General features: G+C 37.1%; 1 protein-coding gene across 1 annotated transcript in view; it reads right to left on the bottom strand.

Annotated features, from left to right (window-relative positions):
* Positions 1-10,663, bottom strand: part of LOC137641306 (uncharacterized) — a gene marked incomplete at its 3' end in the record, with an annotated part of 54,528 nt that extends 43,865 nt beyond the window's left edge. Inside the window, exon 1 of the mRNA XM_068373734.1 lies at positions 10,315-10,663. The remainder of the gene's footprint in view (positions 1-10,314) is intronic.
* Positions 10,664-14,857: the final 4,194 nt, after the last annotated feature.

The raw sequence follows: 14,857 nt of genomic DNA, 5'->3' as shown, positions 1-14,857 counted from the left end.
TACTAGTACTCATACTATGTTTCAAGAAGGTGGTCTAACTTGCAACTGTGGGCCATATAAGCTCGACACTCCGTATGAGAGACAATTACGTTGATGAGGAAATATTAACTGCGTTCAGTCAAAAGACAAGGCTCAAGGCTGAGCAATAGCCTTTCACTGCTGAGACTGAACAGTTTTTCCTCCCCGAGGTACAGTAGGAACTCCGCTATCACAGGCATAGTGGCATCTAGAGAAGCAACATCTCATCCACGTCACCAACAACAAAAGATAACCCACTTACGAAGGTATCCAAACACAATTCAACACAGCATGTAAAAACTCTTTGTGAGAGGCGATGCTGGATAACCTTTCGGCATGAAGTCGTAGGGAAGCAACTGGCCTGTGGTATATCTCTGCGTGTGACTCCTAGAGCAGGTCGTGTAGGGGAGGCAACTTCCTCGGTACCTCTGTGAGCAGAAGAAGGTCTGGATACCATTCTCCTTGCTGCATTAGAGCTAATAGGGTCATCAAAAGGTCTTGCGATGCCCTCACCTTCTTGAGGAGTCTCCTCATCACAGAGAAAGGGTTGTTCCACGGATGTTGGAAGGGATCTTGTATGGATGCCTATCTGGTACCGATGTGCATTACACTGGACGTTTCTGGTTAAGAGACGTCGCGAACAGGTCTATTAATGGCGAACCCCACAAAGGACTTTGTTGGATATCCGAGGATGTAAAGAACATTAGGAGTCAACTATCTGAGTCTTTCTGCTCAGTTTGTCCGTGAGAATGTTCTTTTTGCCTAGAATAAATTGGGCTGACAAGGAGATAGAGTTGTTTTCTGTCCATCACAGTATCTCTACCTGGGACCAGTGGCCTGTCACTACCCGATTCAACAGATAGGCTCCCCAACCTTCCTCTGAGGCATAGGGTCTATGAAAACAGTAGTAGTTCTGGGGAATGGTTTTTTAAATGGAAACCTTTCCAGAAGTTTTTTCAATCTAGCCACCAGTGGAGGTCTAATCTTACATCCTGATCCACTGTAACTGGATCAGCGTCTCATGAAGCATCACTAGAGATAGCGTGAGTGTAGTTGAGTGAGGGACCAGTTTTTTCAAGAACAACAAATTACCCAACAATTGTTGCCATAATCGGGCTGGAAGATGCTGATGAAGAAACAGGTGAGCTATCCTCCTGAGTCTGCCTTGTTGAAAGCTGATTTTAAACCAGTTGTCATCGCCTTAAGGATTGTTGTCGCGTTCTTGAAAGAAACAGTTCCATGGAAGATAGAGGCCTGGCTGGACTTTTTCCTCTTCCAGACCATTCCATCTCATTTTCAGTCAGGAAGAGGGCAGCATTTTGACTAATGAGAGTTTTTCCTAATGCTCAAGCAATTCATTAGCAAACCTGGAGGCTAAAGCATCCTTCCATTTAAGGACAATTTGTCCATTGGTTAGCCGATTAGTGTGCTAGAAACATGACCGCCTTTGCCCCAGAAAACTCCAGTTCAGTCGACAGTTCCTCCTTCTCAGGGTCCGACAGATCCAGAGTAGTGGCAAAGTAGGCTATCATAACCAGCTAATGGCCTAGCCAGGGTGTTGCCTGAAGGGTAGGCATGGCTGAAGCCTCCATATTTGCCGACTCTGCGGCCATAAAGATTGTAGATTGAAAAGCCAGTCTCTCCCAAAATCCCAGGCGTTTAAGTTATGAGGGATGACTCCACTAGTATTGGTAAGGTGATGGCCTCTTCAGCTGCATAAAAGTGCCTCTGTTTAAGGACTGGGGGGGGGGCAAGATCTTAGAGGATGGCTCGCCTTTGAGGAACTTCTGCGGCCTGAGACCTGATATTCTGTAGTCCCAATTGTTTCCTTGGCCAACTCGGACCTAGGTAGCTTCAGAGTAGGTATGGTACTCTATGGAGTGGCCAGGAGTCTTTCGATCGACAAATTCCTCCTGTTCTTTGGGCCTTGATTGAATATCCCAGTTCAATGACTTGTTTAATCAGGGATAGGTCTATTGCATCAAAAAACTGGATTCAGACTCCAGATCTCTGGCATCAGTTGATGTGGGTCCTAAATCTGGTGCCGAGGAGGCCAGTGTCAATAGAATCCTCTTGTCTGGTTGGAGACATCATTGTGATCTGGAAAATGATGTCATCTAACGGAACTTCTTTCCTGACCCAAAACCGAACCAGGGTGGTATTCGGAAGGTTCCCCTTCCTTCCAGTTATCATTCTTCATCTTAGAAATTGACCCAGCTCCCTCGGACAAATCCTATGCTCTTAGCTTGTACATACTGTAGATGGTTTAAATCTAGGGTATGAGGGGGGAAGGAGGGAAGGGGATCTTTAGTGCCAGGATCATGCACGATTTTTGGCTATGTTCTACCATCCTTCCTCTCATTCTTCAGCCCTCCTATTAAGAAAGGCATGTATCAAGGATTCATAATTTGGGCACAAGCTTCCGTCAGTCTGTGATGTGGAAGAGCTGAAATCAAAGTGACTACCTGGTGAGCCAGCAATCAGATGGGGGTTCAACTCTGCGTGTCGGTAACAACCAGCACCTCCTTATAATTGTACCAGGCGAGTTTTCCAGCGTCGCTGAAATCATACTTCTTTTGAAGGATAAAGGGTTTGTATTTGTGGAAGAACAAACTGAGGTGTTAATGTGAGATGGGGACAAAAAAAGATTACAAATATTTGTGGGGGTAAACATAGCACTAAATGAATTGACATAAAAAGAAATTAAACATGTAAAGTACTCATAAGGTTTATTCTTTAATTAACCATTATCCTAATCATAAGAATCAAACGTTACTTAGAACAGTATGATTATGGCTAAACGAGGCTACTTTACCTATAATCTTACAGTAAAAAAAATCAAAATATTTATATCATGTATTTTCCCTATGTTCTCAAGCTAACATCCTTACAAGAATATCTTACTAAATAAAGAACATCGAGGCTAAAATCTAAGAAAACCAAATACTTGTTAGAGGATAATCGCAAGTACTTACATGACTTATGACAAGTACTACTCGGCTCCTCTTTTTAATTTGTGTCAGACCGAGGAATCACCTCCGTTTCTTTCCGGCGGCAACTCGATACCTGACACACTACAAAAAGTCCTCTACTTACAAACTTACTTGGTTCCAAGAAGCTATGTATAGGTCTAATTGTTTGTAAGTTCAATTTTGATAACTTTTGACCTACAGTAGACATAACCTGAATCCCATGCCTATGATTTCCAGCTACAAAAGTCAACAAATAGTTGGGTTTCATATGATATAGATATCAGGTTATTACAAATGTTGTTTAACTTACTGTATTAAATGTTATAATATTGTATTATTACAGTATTTCTTTATCATATCTTTGTTATTGTAAGTTGAATATGTGTTTGTAACTCAAAATGTTTGCAAGTCGAGTGTTTGTAAGTTGGGTACCTCCTTACACACAAATCTATCCGATATCTTAAATCTCAGATATATCAAAAGTTCGTATGCATTATTGTAATAGAAGTAAATACTGTAATAAAACAATGTTACTCTATATAATTCAATACAGTAAGCAAAACATTTGTAATAACCTAATATTTAATTCATATGAGACTGTACTACTGTATTTGTTGACTTTTGCAGTCAGGGCGGGGGAAGGGGGGGGGGGGGGTTAACGCGGGTTAACGCTCCCCTGCGACCCCACTTACACTACCGTTTTCTTAGTCAGTCGTCATCATACAAGGAAGCGAGATAAGGCCTACCCTAGTACAAAACTTATCATCAGAATTTGACGTACAAACAAATTTTTGGAACTAATTAGGTTTGTAAGTTGAAGACCTTTTGATATTACAATTACTCTACAGCTACACTTTTAAATCAAAACTATTTCTGATAATATGACTACTGTAGTAAACTACAGTATTTTTACATACCACATAAGTTAATAAAAATTAGCAAATACAACTAGTAATAATAATAATAACAATACAGTGAACCCTCGTTTATCGCGGTAGATAGGTTCCAGACGCGGGCGCGATAGGTGAAAATCCGCGAAGTAGTGACAGCATATTTACCTATTTATTTAACATGTATATTCGGACTTTTAAAACCTTCCCTTGTACGTAGTACAGTACTGTTAACAAACCACCCTTTACACCCTGTAATGTACAGAACACTTAATGCATGTACTACAGCACCCTAAACTAAAACAGGCACAAATATTAAAGGCGATTTTATATCATGTGTTTCCTAAACACCTAAAAAGCACGATAAAAAATGGCAACCAATGTTTTGTTTACGTTCATCTCTGATCATAATGAAGAAACAAACTCATTTAGTGTACACATATATGTACGTATGGTTAGTTTTTGCATCGATTATATTGATTATACAGTACTGTATGTTGATTTTTTTATTACCAATGTTTTAGTTTACGTATTTTTCTTAGGACTTCCAAATGAAATCTTTTTCTTTATGACGCCGCCTGAAACGACGGCGTGTACGCTCAGTAAACAACCACGCTCAGAACAAACAAGGCATTTAACACGCATGATGATAGTGATAAATAATGATACAGTACATACAGTATTTACAGTACAAAGCATTTACAAAATATGTTACCTTACAAATATAAATTATACAGTACTTGTACGTAGCAAAGCAGGAAAACAATTTGAGAGAGAGAGAGAGAGAGAGAGAGAGAGAGAGAGAGAGAGAGAGAGAGAGAGAGAGAGAGAGAGATTGTTTTACGTACGTAAATGTAAATTTTAAACAAAAAAAATATGATAGGTTACAACATGTAGACTTTTAAAACCTTCCCTTTAACTTAATGCATACAGTACGTACAGTACTAAACTATAAAACAGGTTAAAGTAAAAAATAAAGATTGTTACTGTACTCACCACGAAAGAAGTTCCAGAAAAACTTGAATGACGATGGCGATGAATTTGCTGCACAGTAGAAATGATGATGATGAAGCTGATGATGTGTTCTACTGTGCAGTCAATGATAGTATTTTACGTCTCTTCAGACGGAGGTGTCTTTTCCTGGGACACCTCTTCAACTTCTTCAATTTCTTCCGAAGGCGTACTAGCAGGAGGAACTGGCTCTTTTTTGCGAGGCTGAAAAAACATTGTGATCGGAAGTTGTTGCCGCTGCTTCTTTTTTCGATCCAAGAGCATCCTGTAGGGAGTCGTGATGTCATCGACCTTGTTGCAGAATTGCATCGCGCGAACCATATCCTCGTCCCACTCTTGCAACATTTCTTTCGCCTCCTTCATATGGTTGCAGAACTTGGCGAGCCGTTCTAATGTTAAGCCCGTTTCTTCTACATTTTCTTGGGTCTCTTCCTGGGTACCCTCACTCTCTTCCTCACTTGCCGATTTCGTCAGGTCTTCGAGATCTGCGTCAGTTAGGGGCTGGGAATGGCAGTCCAACAACTCGTCGACGTCTTCAGTCGTCATGTCGCCAAACCCGTCACCCCCAATTATGGCAGCCAACTGCACAGATTTCCGTATTGCAGAGTGTTGGATTTCCGACGGAGTAAATCCCTTGTCGTCGTAAACAATATCGGGCCACAGCTTCTTCCAGCTCGCATTTACAGTTGCAGGTTTCATCTCTTGAAGTGCCTTTTGAATATTCTGCAGGCACGTGGCTATGGTGTACTGCCGCCAGTACGCCTTCAAGTTGAAGTCTTCATCCTCGTCATCTTGGGCAGCATCCACACACGCAACGAGGTCCGCCAAGGTATTCTTCGTGTAGAGGGCCTTGAACGCCCTGATAACCCCCTGGTCCATTGGTTGAATTAATGACGTGGTGTTGGGTGGCAGGAACTCAACCTGAACGCCCTCACGCGACAGGTCAGTTGCGTGTCCACCAGCGTTATCCATAAGGAGAAGGATCTTGAATGGCAAGCCCTTCTCTAAGAGATATTCATGGACTTGCGGGATGAAACACTGGTGGAACCAGTTGGAGGTCAGCATCTTCGTAATCCATGCCTTTTGATTATGCATCCAGTACACGGGAAGGAGATTCTTATTTTTGTTTTTCAAAGCGCGAGGATTTTTCGACTTATAAATAAGCCCCGGCTTTAACAAAAATCCAGCAGCATTGCCACACATCACGAGGGTAACGCGATCCTTGAATGCCTTAAAGCCAGAGGCTTTGGCTTCCTCTTTGAACAGGAAAGTTCGCGACGGCATTCTCTTCCAAAACAAGCCGGTTTCATCCATATTAAACACTTGTTCCGGCTTGTATCCACCTTCAGCGATAATGTTCTTGAAAGTCTGGTTCACGTAAGTTTCAGCAGCGGCAGTGTCAGCGGAAGCAGACTCCCCATGCAGGGAAACGCTTTTCAGGGCGAAGCGTTTCTGAAACTTCGCGAACCATCCTTTGCTGGCGGAAAAACGTTGTTTCTGACGCTGGGAATCAGTGGAGGTCCCTGGTTGAGGATCATCTACATCATCATCTTCTTCAGCATGGTCGCCATCGTCGTCATGAGGTTCCTTTGCCGCAAAATTCTCATACAAGCTCAAAGCCTTTGTTCGGATGGTGTTCGTATCCAACGCTATGTTCTTCTTCCGACAGTCGGCAATCCACACAGCTAAAGCACCTTCCATGCGTACGATCGTTTTATTACGCGTTGTAACGACTCGCTTCGCTGATCTGCTAAAGGTGATTGCAGCAGTCTTTCTAATGTTCGCCTCGTCCTTCCTGATGTAGCGAACGGTGGATTCGTTGATGCCAAAATGGCGGCCGGCGGCCGCGTAACTTCTACCATCTTTTAACATGTCGAGAAGCGTAACCTTCTCAGCTATCGTCATCATTCTTCGGTGGCGTTTAGGCTCACTACCAGCCTTACTAGAAGCAGAACGCTTGGGAGCCATTGTAACAGAAAGTTCAACAAAAAGTTCAACTTAAAACAGTCGCACACAGCACAGATTCAACTTCACAAACTTAAGAACGTCTACTCAGCAATACGCGGAAAGAGAAAGTGAACGATGCAGTCCCGCGAGAACTCTGATGCTGCGGGTTGGAGATGCGGGCCAAACACCAATCACAGGCTAGATAACAAAACTTGAGTTTTGATTCGTCATCTATCAGCGCTTGAACCAATCACAACCCGTCTTATACAGTACTATGGTGCGTTGGTTACTCATAGAAGATGTCCCGCGCACACTGAACGTACGTAGATTAAGTACAATACCGTAATAATAATAAATAATGATAATAATACTGTACAGTAATAATAATAATAATAATGATTAATAATAATAACAATAATAATTTTATTAACAACAACAACAATAATAATAATAATAACAATAATAATAAAAATTTACGTACGTACGCTATTTTACGCCTCTCTCTCTCTCTCTCTCTCTCTCTCTCTCTCTCTCTCTCTCTCTCTCTCTCTCTCTCTCTCTCTCTCTCTCTCTCTCTCTCGTACGCTTACAGTACTTATTCGAAATGTGATTTTTGCAACAAAGAATATTATTGGATGCAGTACTGTACTACGTACGTATACATACAAAAGATTCATGGAAAAGAAGCACATCCATTACAGTACACACCATTCTAATATGGTATGACTGCATCTGATTTGCGTTTCATGTTCGATTTAATTTTACTACGTACTGAATTATCGTATGATCACATTCTCTTTTCGTGTTTTATTTCTTTCTGTGCTGAATTATATATCATATGTAATGCAATGAACAATCAGTAAGAGCAGATATTACTATAATTACAGTATTAATGGAATTACAGGTAACAAAATATCGTATTTGGTTATCTTCAGATTTCGCGGTATTTTCGAATTTTCCGGAAAATCCGCGATATGTATATATATATGGGTTATGGGAAAACCCCGCGAAGTGGTGAATCCGCGATTGTCGAACCGCGAAGTAGCGAGGGTTCACTGTAACACTACTGTACACACAAAGATTGATTTGTCAATATCACAATTGGCAGTCGATTCATATTGAAATTACAGTAAGCAGTCGATTCATCCAGAAATTACGATTCATCCAAAAATTACAGCAATATATACCAAAATAGTAACTTACGATCTACAATATAAGTACAGGATACTTCGAAATATCACCATTCCAATAAAGAACGATCCTACACGAAACATAACATATCCAACAGTTCAACTTCAAGTGAGTTTACTATAAAAAGTATTCTAATTGAAATTATCTTGAAAAATAAATACATAGACCCTTCCTATTAACCCTTTTACCCCCAAAGGACGTACTGGTACGTTTCACAAAAGCCATCCCTTTACCCCCATGGACGTACCGGTACGTCCTTGCAAAAAAATGCTATAAAAAATTTTTTTTTTCATATTTTTGATAATTTTTTAAGAATATTCAGGCATTTTCCAAGAGAAAGAGACCAACCTGACCTCTCTATGACAAAAATTAAGGCTGTTAGAACAATTTAAAAGAAATATACTGCAAAATGTGCTGGGAAAAAAATAACCCCCTGGGAGTTAAGGGTTGGAAATTTCCAAATAGCCTGGGGGTAAAAGGGTTAAAACGAACATACACATATATTCGATGATTCGACTTAATCCCAATAAAAGCATATAGGCCTATAAAAACCAGTTGTGGTCGAACACTGTCATTTCAAAAGAGGTACACAGATCTTGCCTCTTCACATTAGAGTCTATAACTAATCACACAACAAATACAGCCGTTTCTAGTCCACTGCAGGACAAAGGCCTCAGACATGGCTTTTTTCATGTCTGGGGTTTGGCCAGTTTCATTAGCACGTTGGCCAATACAGATTGGTGATGGTGGAAGACGTTTGTCTGATCTCTCAAAGTAAACTAACCTGGTATGGGTATCCTTAACTATAGTCCATTTCTTTTAGTGAGGCAGATTTGCACCGACTCGCAGCGGTGCCTTTTAGCTTGGAAAAGTTTCCTGATCGCTGATTGGTTAGAATTATCTCGTCCTACCAATCAGCGATCTGGAAACTTTTCCGAGCTAAAAGGGCACCGCTGCGAGCCGGTGCAAATATGCCTCGCTAAAAGAAATGGACTATAGTAAAGCTTTGCTAATCATGGCGATACACAAACCCTTTCACCACACGAAGTTGTCTCCACTCAGAACATCTCATAAATCGTAAAACATGCTACAAATATTACGGACCAAGAAAATAAAATTTTCTCCATTAAGAAAATTGATTTGACAATTAAAAAGAAAGTTTAGAGCTTTTGTATATCAACGACCAGTTCCTCCAGCATGCATAGAAAATGGACACCAACTAACCTAAACTGCCACACCTAACTTGACCTAAAAGCTGTGTCCTTACCTAGTTAACTAATGGGGAGAGGGGGGGCTAGTGCTCCATCATGACCCCCCTTACACTACCTTATTCTCAATCAGTCAACATACATAAAGGTGGCCGGGGGGTGAACGTACAATAGCGGCCACCTGTATGTATGACGACGGCTGAATAATAATACGGCAGTGTACAGGGGGTCAATAGCACCCCCAATTAGGTAAGTAGGTAAGGACACGGCTTGTAGTTTAGGTTAATTGGTGCCCGTATTTCATGCTCGCTGGAGGAACTGGCCGCTGATATACAAAGACTCAGGTGACCACTCACATATAAATATACCCGGAAAGTTTATATATGCATGTCCCAAACAACTACACACAGACAGACACACACACAAAAACTTCCAGGGAATGAGATTGTTCAATTTGGCGGTGCACGGGTAAAGATTCACAAACTAGCCTAACCATTCCAAAATAATTTACAAAGTAATTTCACTGTAACTTAGGATGTAACCTATAAAATAAATATATAAAAAATAAGGTTAATTCCAACTACTGCTTAAAGCAAAAGCAGATATTAGACTTGATTTGTCAAAGCTTAAAAAAGACTTGCTTTGTCAAAGCCCAAGCCAGATAAACAAAGCATTTTCACGAGTGAATGCAAATACCCACATGGCTCTTTTCTTTCATTATTGAAAGGATTAATTACTTCCATTTATTCCCAATATACAAAATAATATTATTCTGTAAACTAAAATGGTAATACTATTATAGCATATACTGTACATGGGAAAACAAGTGCCGGGTAATTGTCTAGTATACGTCGTAATATTACAGTAAACAGATCGATTATTATCTTAATCAAACTTAATTTAAAAGCATAAAGGCTATATAATATTATCCAGGACTTCGTGGAAATGAATGCCTTCAAAATAACATGTTTTCTTTTATCCCAAACATTAAAATCTAGGCAAATTCAGGCTTGATGCATACCGGTGTAACTCACCAATCAAAAGATTTATCTAAAGAGACAGCGTGAAATCACTTACCTATCTTCTACCTAATTAATGGAAGACCAAGAATACACCTTTAACTGCTCCATGTGTATGAATTAGTGGAGCAAGATCGCACTTTCAACTTTCAACCCTCCTCGAAGTATCTTGTTCTCGTTTCTCGCCACAGTCCGGAAAGTCAGGCAAAACTTGATTCTTAAAGTCCTGTTCCTGTTTTATTTTCCTGATTTTAACCCCTATGTAAACACGACAGGCAGAAGAAATGAGTATTTTATATATTCTGCCTAAATGGGGGAAAAGGCATGACTTTATGGGGGGTTAAATGAACATTATAATTTAGGCAACGCGGGTGGTTACAGGAGGAGGGATATTGAAAACAAGCCCACGTTTATTCGGACATTGGGAACAGCTGATCGCAACAAGAAGAAGGTCGTTGGGCGCCGGATTTAAATATGATAAATCTCCTAATCTGAAATTGTTCTAAATACTCTAAAAAATGGTATAATAAATCCTCCTTAACTAAAATTGCTCGAAATACTCTAAAAAATTAAATGAGACACACCTTAAACTAAAATTGTTTGAAATACTCTAAAAAATTATATGATACACACCTTAAACTAAAATCGTTCGAAATACTCTAAAAATGATATAATAAATCCCTTAAACTAATATTGTTCGAAATACTCTAAAAAAAAGATATAATAAATCCCTTAAACTAAAATTGTTCGACATACTCTAGATTATCTAGAAAATGGTATAATAAATCCTCCTAAACTAAAATTGTTCGAAATACTCTAAAAAATTATATAATAAATCCCTTAAACTAATATTGTTCGAAATACTCTAAAACTGATATATGATATAATAAATCACTTAAACTAATAATGATCTAAATACTCTAAAAATGATATAATAAATCCCTTAAACTAAAATTGTTCAACATACTCTAAAAAATTGGTATAATAAATCCCCTAAACTAAAATTGTTCGACATACTCTAAAAATGGCATAATAAATCCTCCTAAACTAAACTTGTTCGAAATACTGTACTCTAAAAATGATACAATAAATCCTTTAAACTAAAATTGTTCGAAATACTCTATAAATCATATAAGAAATCCCCTAAACTAAAATTCTTCGAAATACTCTAAAAAAGATATAATAAATCCTTTAAACTAAAATTGTTCGACATACTCTAAAAAATGAAATAATAAATCCCTTAAACTAATATTGTTCGAAATACTCAAAAAAATTATATAATAAATCCCTTAAACTAATATTGCTCGAAATACTCTAAAAATTATATAATAAATCAATTAAACTATTATTGATCGAAATACTCTAAAAATGATATAATAAAACCCTTAAACTAATATTGTTCGAAATACTCTAAAAATGATATAATAAAACCCTTAAACTAATATTGTTCGAAATACTCTAAAAATTATATAATTAATCCCTTATACTAATATTGATCGAAATACTCTAAAAAATGAAATAATAAATCCCCTAAACTAAAATTATTCGAAATACTCTAAAAATTATATAAGAAATCCCCTAAACTAAAATTGTTCAAAATACTCTAAAAATTATATAATAAATCCCTCAAACTAATATTGTTCGAAATACTCTAAAAAATGATATAATAAATCCCTTAAACTAATATTGTTCGAAATACTCTAAAAAATGATATAATAAATCCCTTAAACTAATATTGTTCGAAATATTCTAAAAAATTATATAATAAATCCCTTAAATTAATATTGTTCGAAATACTCTAAAAATGATATAATTAATCCCTTAAACTAATATTGTTCGAAATACTCTAAAAATTATATAATAAATCCCTTAAACTAAAATTGTTCGAAATACTCTAAAAATGATATAATAAATCCCTTAAACTAATATTGTTCGAAATACTCTAAAAAATTATATAATAAATCCCTTAAACTAATATTGTTCGAAATACTCTAAAAATTATATAAGAAATCCCCTAAACTAAAATTGTTCGAAATACTCTATGAATTATATAAGAAATCCCCTAAACTAAAATTGTTCGAAATACTCTAAAAATGACATAATAAATCCATTAAACTAAAATTGTTCGAAATACTCTAAACATGAAATAATAAATCCTCCTAAACTAAAATTGTTCGAAATACTCTAAAAATTATATAATTAATCCCCTAAACTAAAATTGTTCGAAATTCCCTACTTAATTTACTTGACATACTTTAGGGCTGTTTTCCTGGTCCTATCACATATGGAAATCCTGTGCACCACAGGACCTAAAATGTCTGTTTGTTCGGGATATGGAGATTTTATCAGAATGGAAATAACTGGTAAAATAATAATTTTAAACTCACCTATTCATTGGCAGTAGTTATAGTGTAAGGAGTCTTTTAATAGTTTATTTATGACATATTTGTTTTTGATGTTGTTGTTTTGACGTTGTTACTTTTTTTTTAGAATGATTTATTGTGAATTTGTTCTCTTCATTTATTTATTTCCTTATTTCCTTTCCTCACTGGGCTATTTTTCCCTGTTGGAGCCCCTGGGCTTATAGCATCTTGCTTTTCCAACTAGGGTTGTAGCTTGGATAGTAATAATAATAATAATAATAATAAGTATATCAATTGATTAAAAATTCAGACTGCTTGTCAATTGTAGAATGTTTTAAGACCTACTACATTCTACGAGCAATATGTAGTGCGAAATGCCGAATGCCTTGGAATATATATGATGAAATTAATTACGAAATGTCCTGTAGATAGTAGGGTTCCCTTGCATTATATGACCAGAAAAGCAGCCTTTAGAGTTAATATAAATATCACCTTCCATTTTAAATATGCGAAATAGGAACAAAACAAGATAACGAATCATAATCTAGTCAAATAAAAACGATATATCGTAAACATTTCACGATAGTCTTAATCAGTTGGAACCGTTGTATGGTGAAGAAAAATATATTAGAATACGCCATTGAGATCAACATAATACGCTTGTCAGCTATAGCTACAGAACCTGAAAAAGAGTATAATATCCATTTCACGGTCGAGAATGAGGTTAAGCAGTCGTCTCTAGCAGGTCTTTATGTAACTAACTCGAAAAACAAGACTTTTAAGGTGGTCATGATTAATCTCTCTCTCTCTCTCTCTCTCTCTCTCTCTCTCTCTCTCTCTCTCTCTCTCTCTCTCTCTCTCTCTCTCTCTCTCTCTTACACACACACACACACACACACACACACACACATATATATATATATATATATATATATATATATATATATATATATATATATATATATATATATATATATATATGTGTGTGTGTGTGTGTGTGTGTGTGTGTGTGTGTGTGTGTGAATGTATGTATATATGGGTGTGTCTGTACACAAATATGCATTTACATACATACGAACAAACACACAGACACACACATAAACATATATATATATATATATATATATATATATATATATATATATATATATATATATATATATATATATATACACACACACACACTAGCTTATGTGTTTAACATTTTTACACTGCTCACACGAAACTCAACACTCCATCAGATACTTATAGAATCACTTACGTAACCACTTTAAAAAAACCCGAGTCAGACGAGGGGTGACCCATTCTACCTGTGAAGGACAGAGCCAGGCAATGGGAGAGGTGGCAAAGAACATACAACGATGGCTCTACATTGTCACGTTTGGTTCATGCACGTATTTGCTTGTACAATATATTTCCAGTTCATGCATGTATTTGCTGGAAAAATATGTTTTCAGTTCATGCATGCCTTTGCTTGTAAAATATATTTCCAGTTCATGCATGCCTTTGCTTGTAAAATATATTTCCAGTTCATGCATGCCTTTGCTTGTAAAATATATTTCCAGTTCATGCACGCCTTTGCTTGTAAAATATATTTCCAGTTCATGCATGCCTTTGCTTGTAAAATATATTTCCAGTTCATGCATGTATTTGCTTGGAAAACATTTCCAGTTCATGAATGCCTTTGATAGGAAAAAATTTTCAGTTCATGCACGCATTTGCTTGTAAAATGTTTCCAGTTCATGCACGCCTTTGCTTGCAAAATATATTTCCAGTTCATGCATGCTTTTGCTAGTAAAATATATTTCCAGTTCATGCATGCCTTTGCTTGTAATATATATTTCTAGTTCATGCATGCCTTTGCTTGTAATATATATTTCCAGTTCATGCATGCCTTTGCTTGTAAAATATATTTCCAGTTCATGCACGCCTTTGCTTGTAAAATATATTTCCAGTTCATCCATGCCTTTGCTTAGAGAACATTTCCAATTCATGCATGTCTTTGCTTGTCAAATATATTTCCAGTTCATGCATGTATTTGCTTGTAATATATATTTCCAGTTCATGCATGCCTTTGCTTGTAATATACATTTCCAGTTCATGCATACCTTTTCTTGTAAAATATGTTTCCAGTTCATGCGTGTATTTGCTTAGAGAACATTTCCAGTTCATGCACGCCTTTGCTTGTAAAATATATTTCCAGTTCATGCACGCCTTTGCTTGTAAAATATATTTCCA

Source organism: Palaemon carinicauda, chromosome 5 (assembly GCF_036898095.1).
Source record: "Palaemon carinicauda isolate YSFRI2023 chromosome 5, ASM3689809v2, whole genome shotgun sequence".
NCBI classification, from domain to species: Eukaryota; Metazoa; Arthropoda; class Malacostraca; order Decapoda; family Palaemonidae; genus Palaemon; species Palaemon carinicauda.
This window is presented reverse-complemented; position numbering and strand designations above follow the sequence as displayed.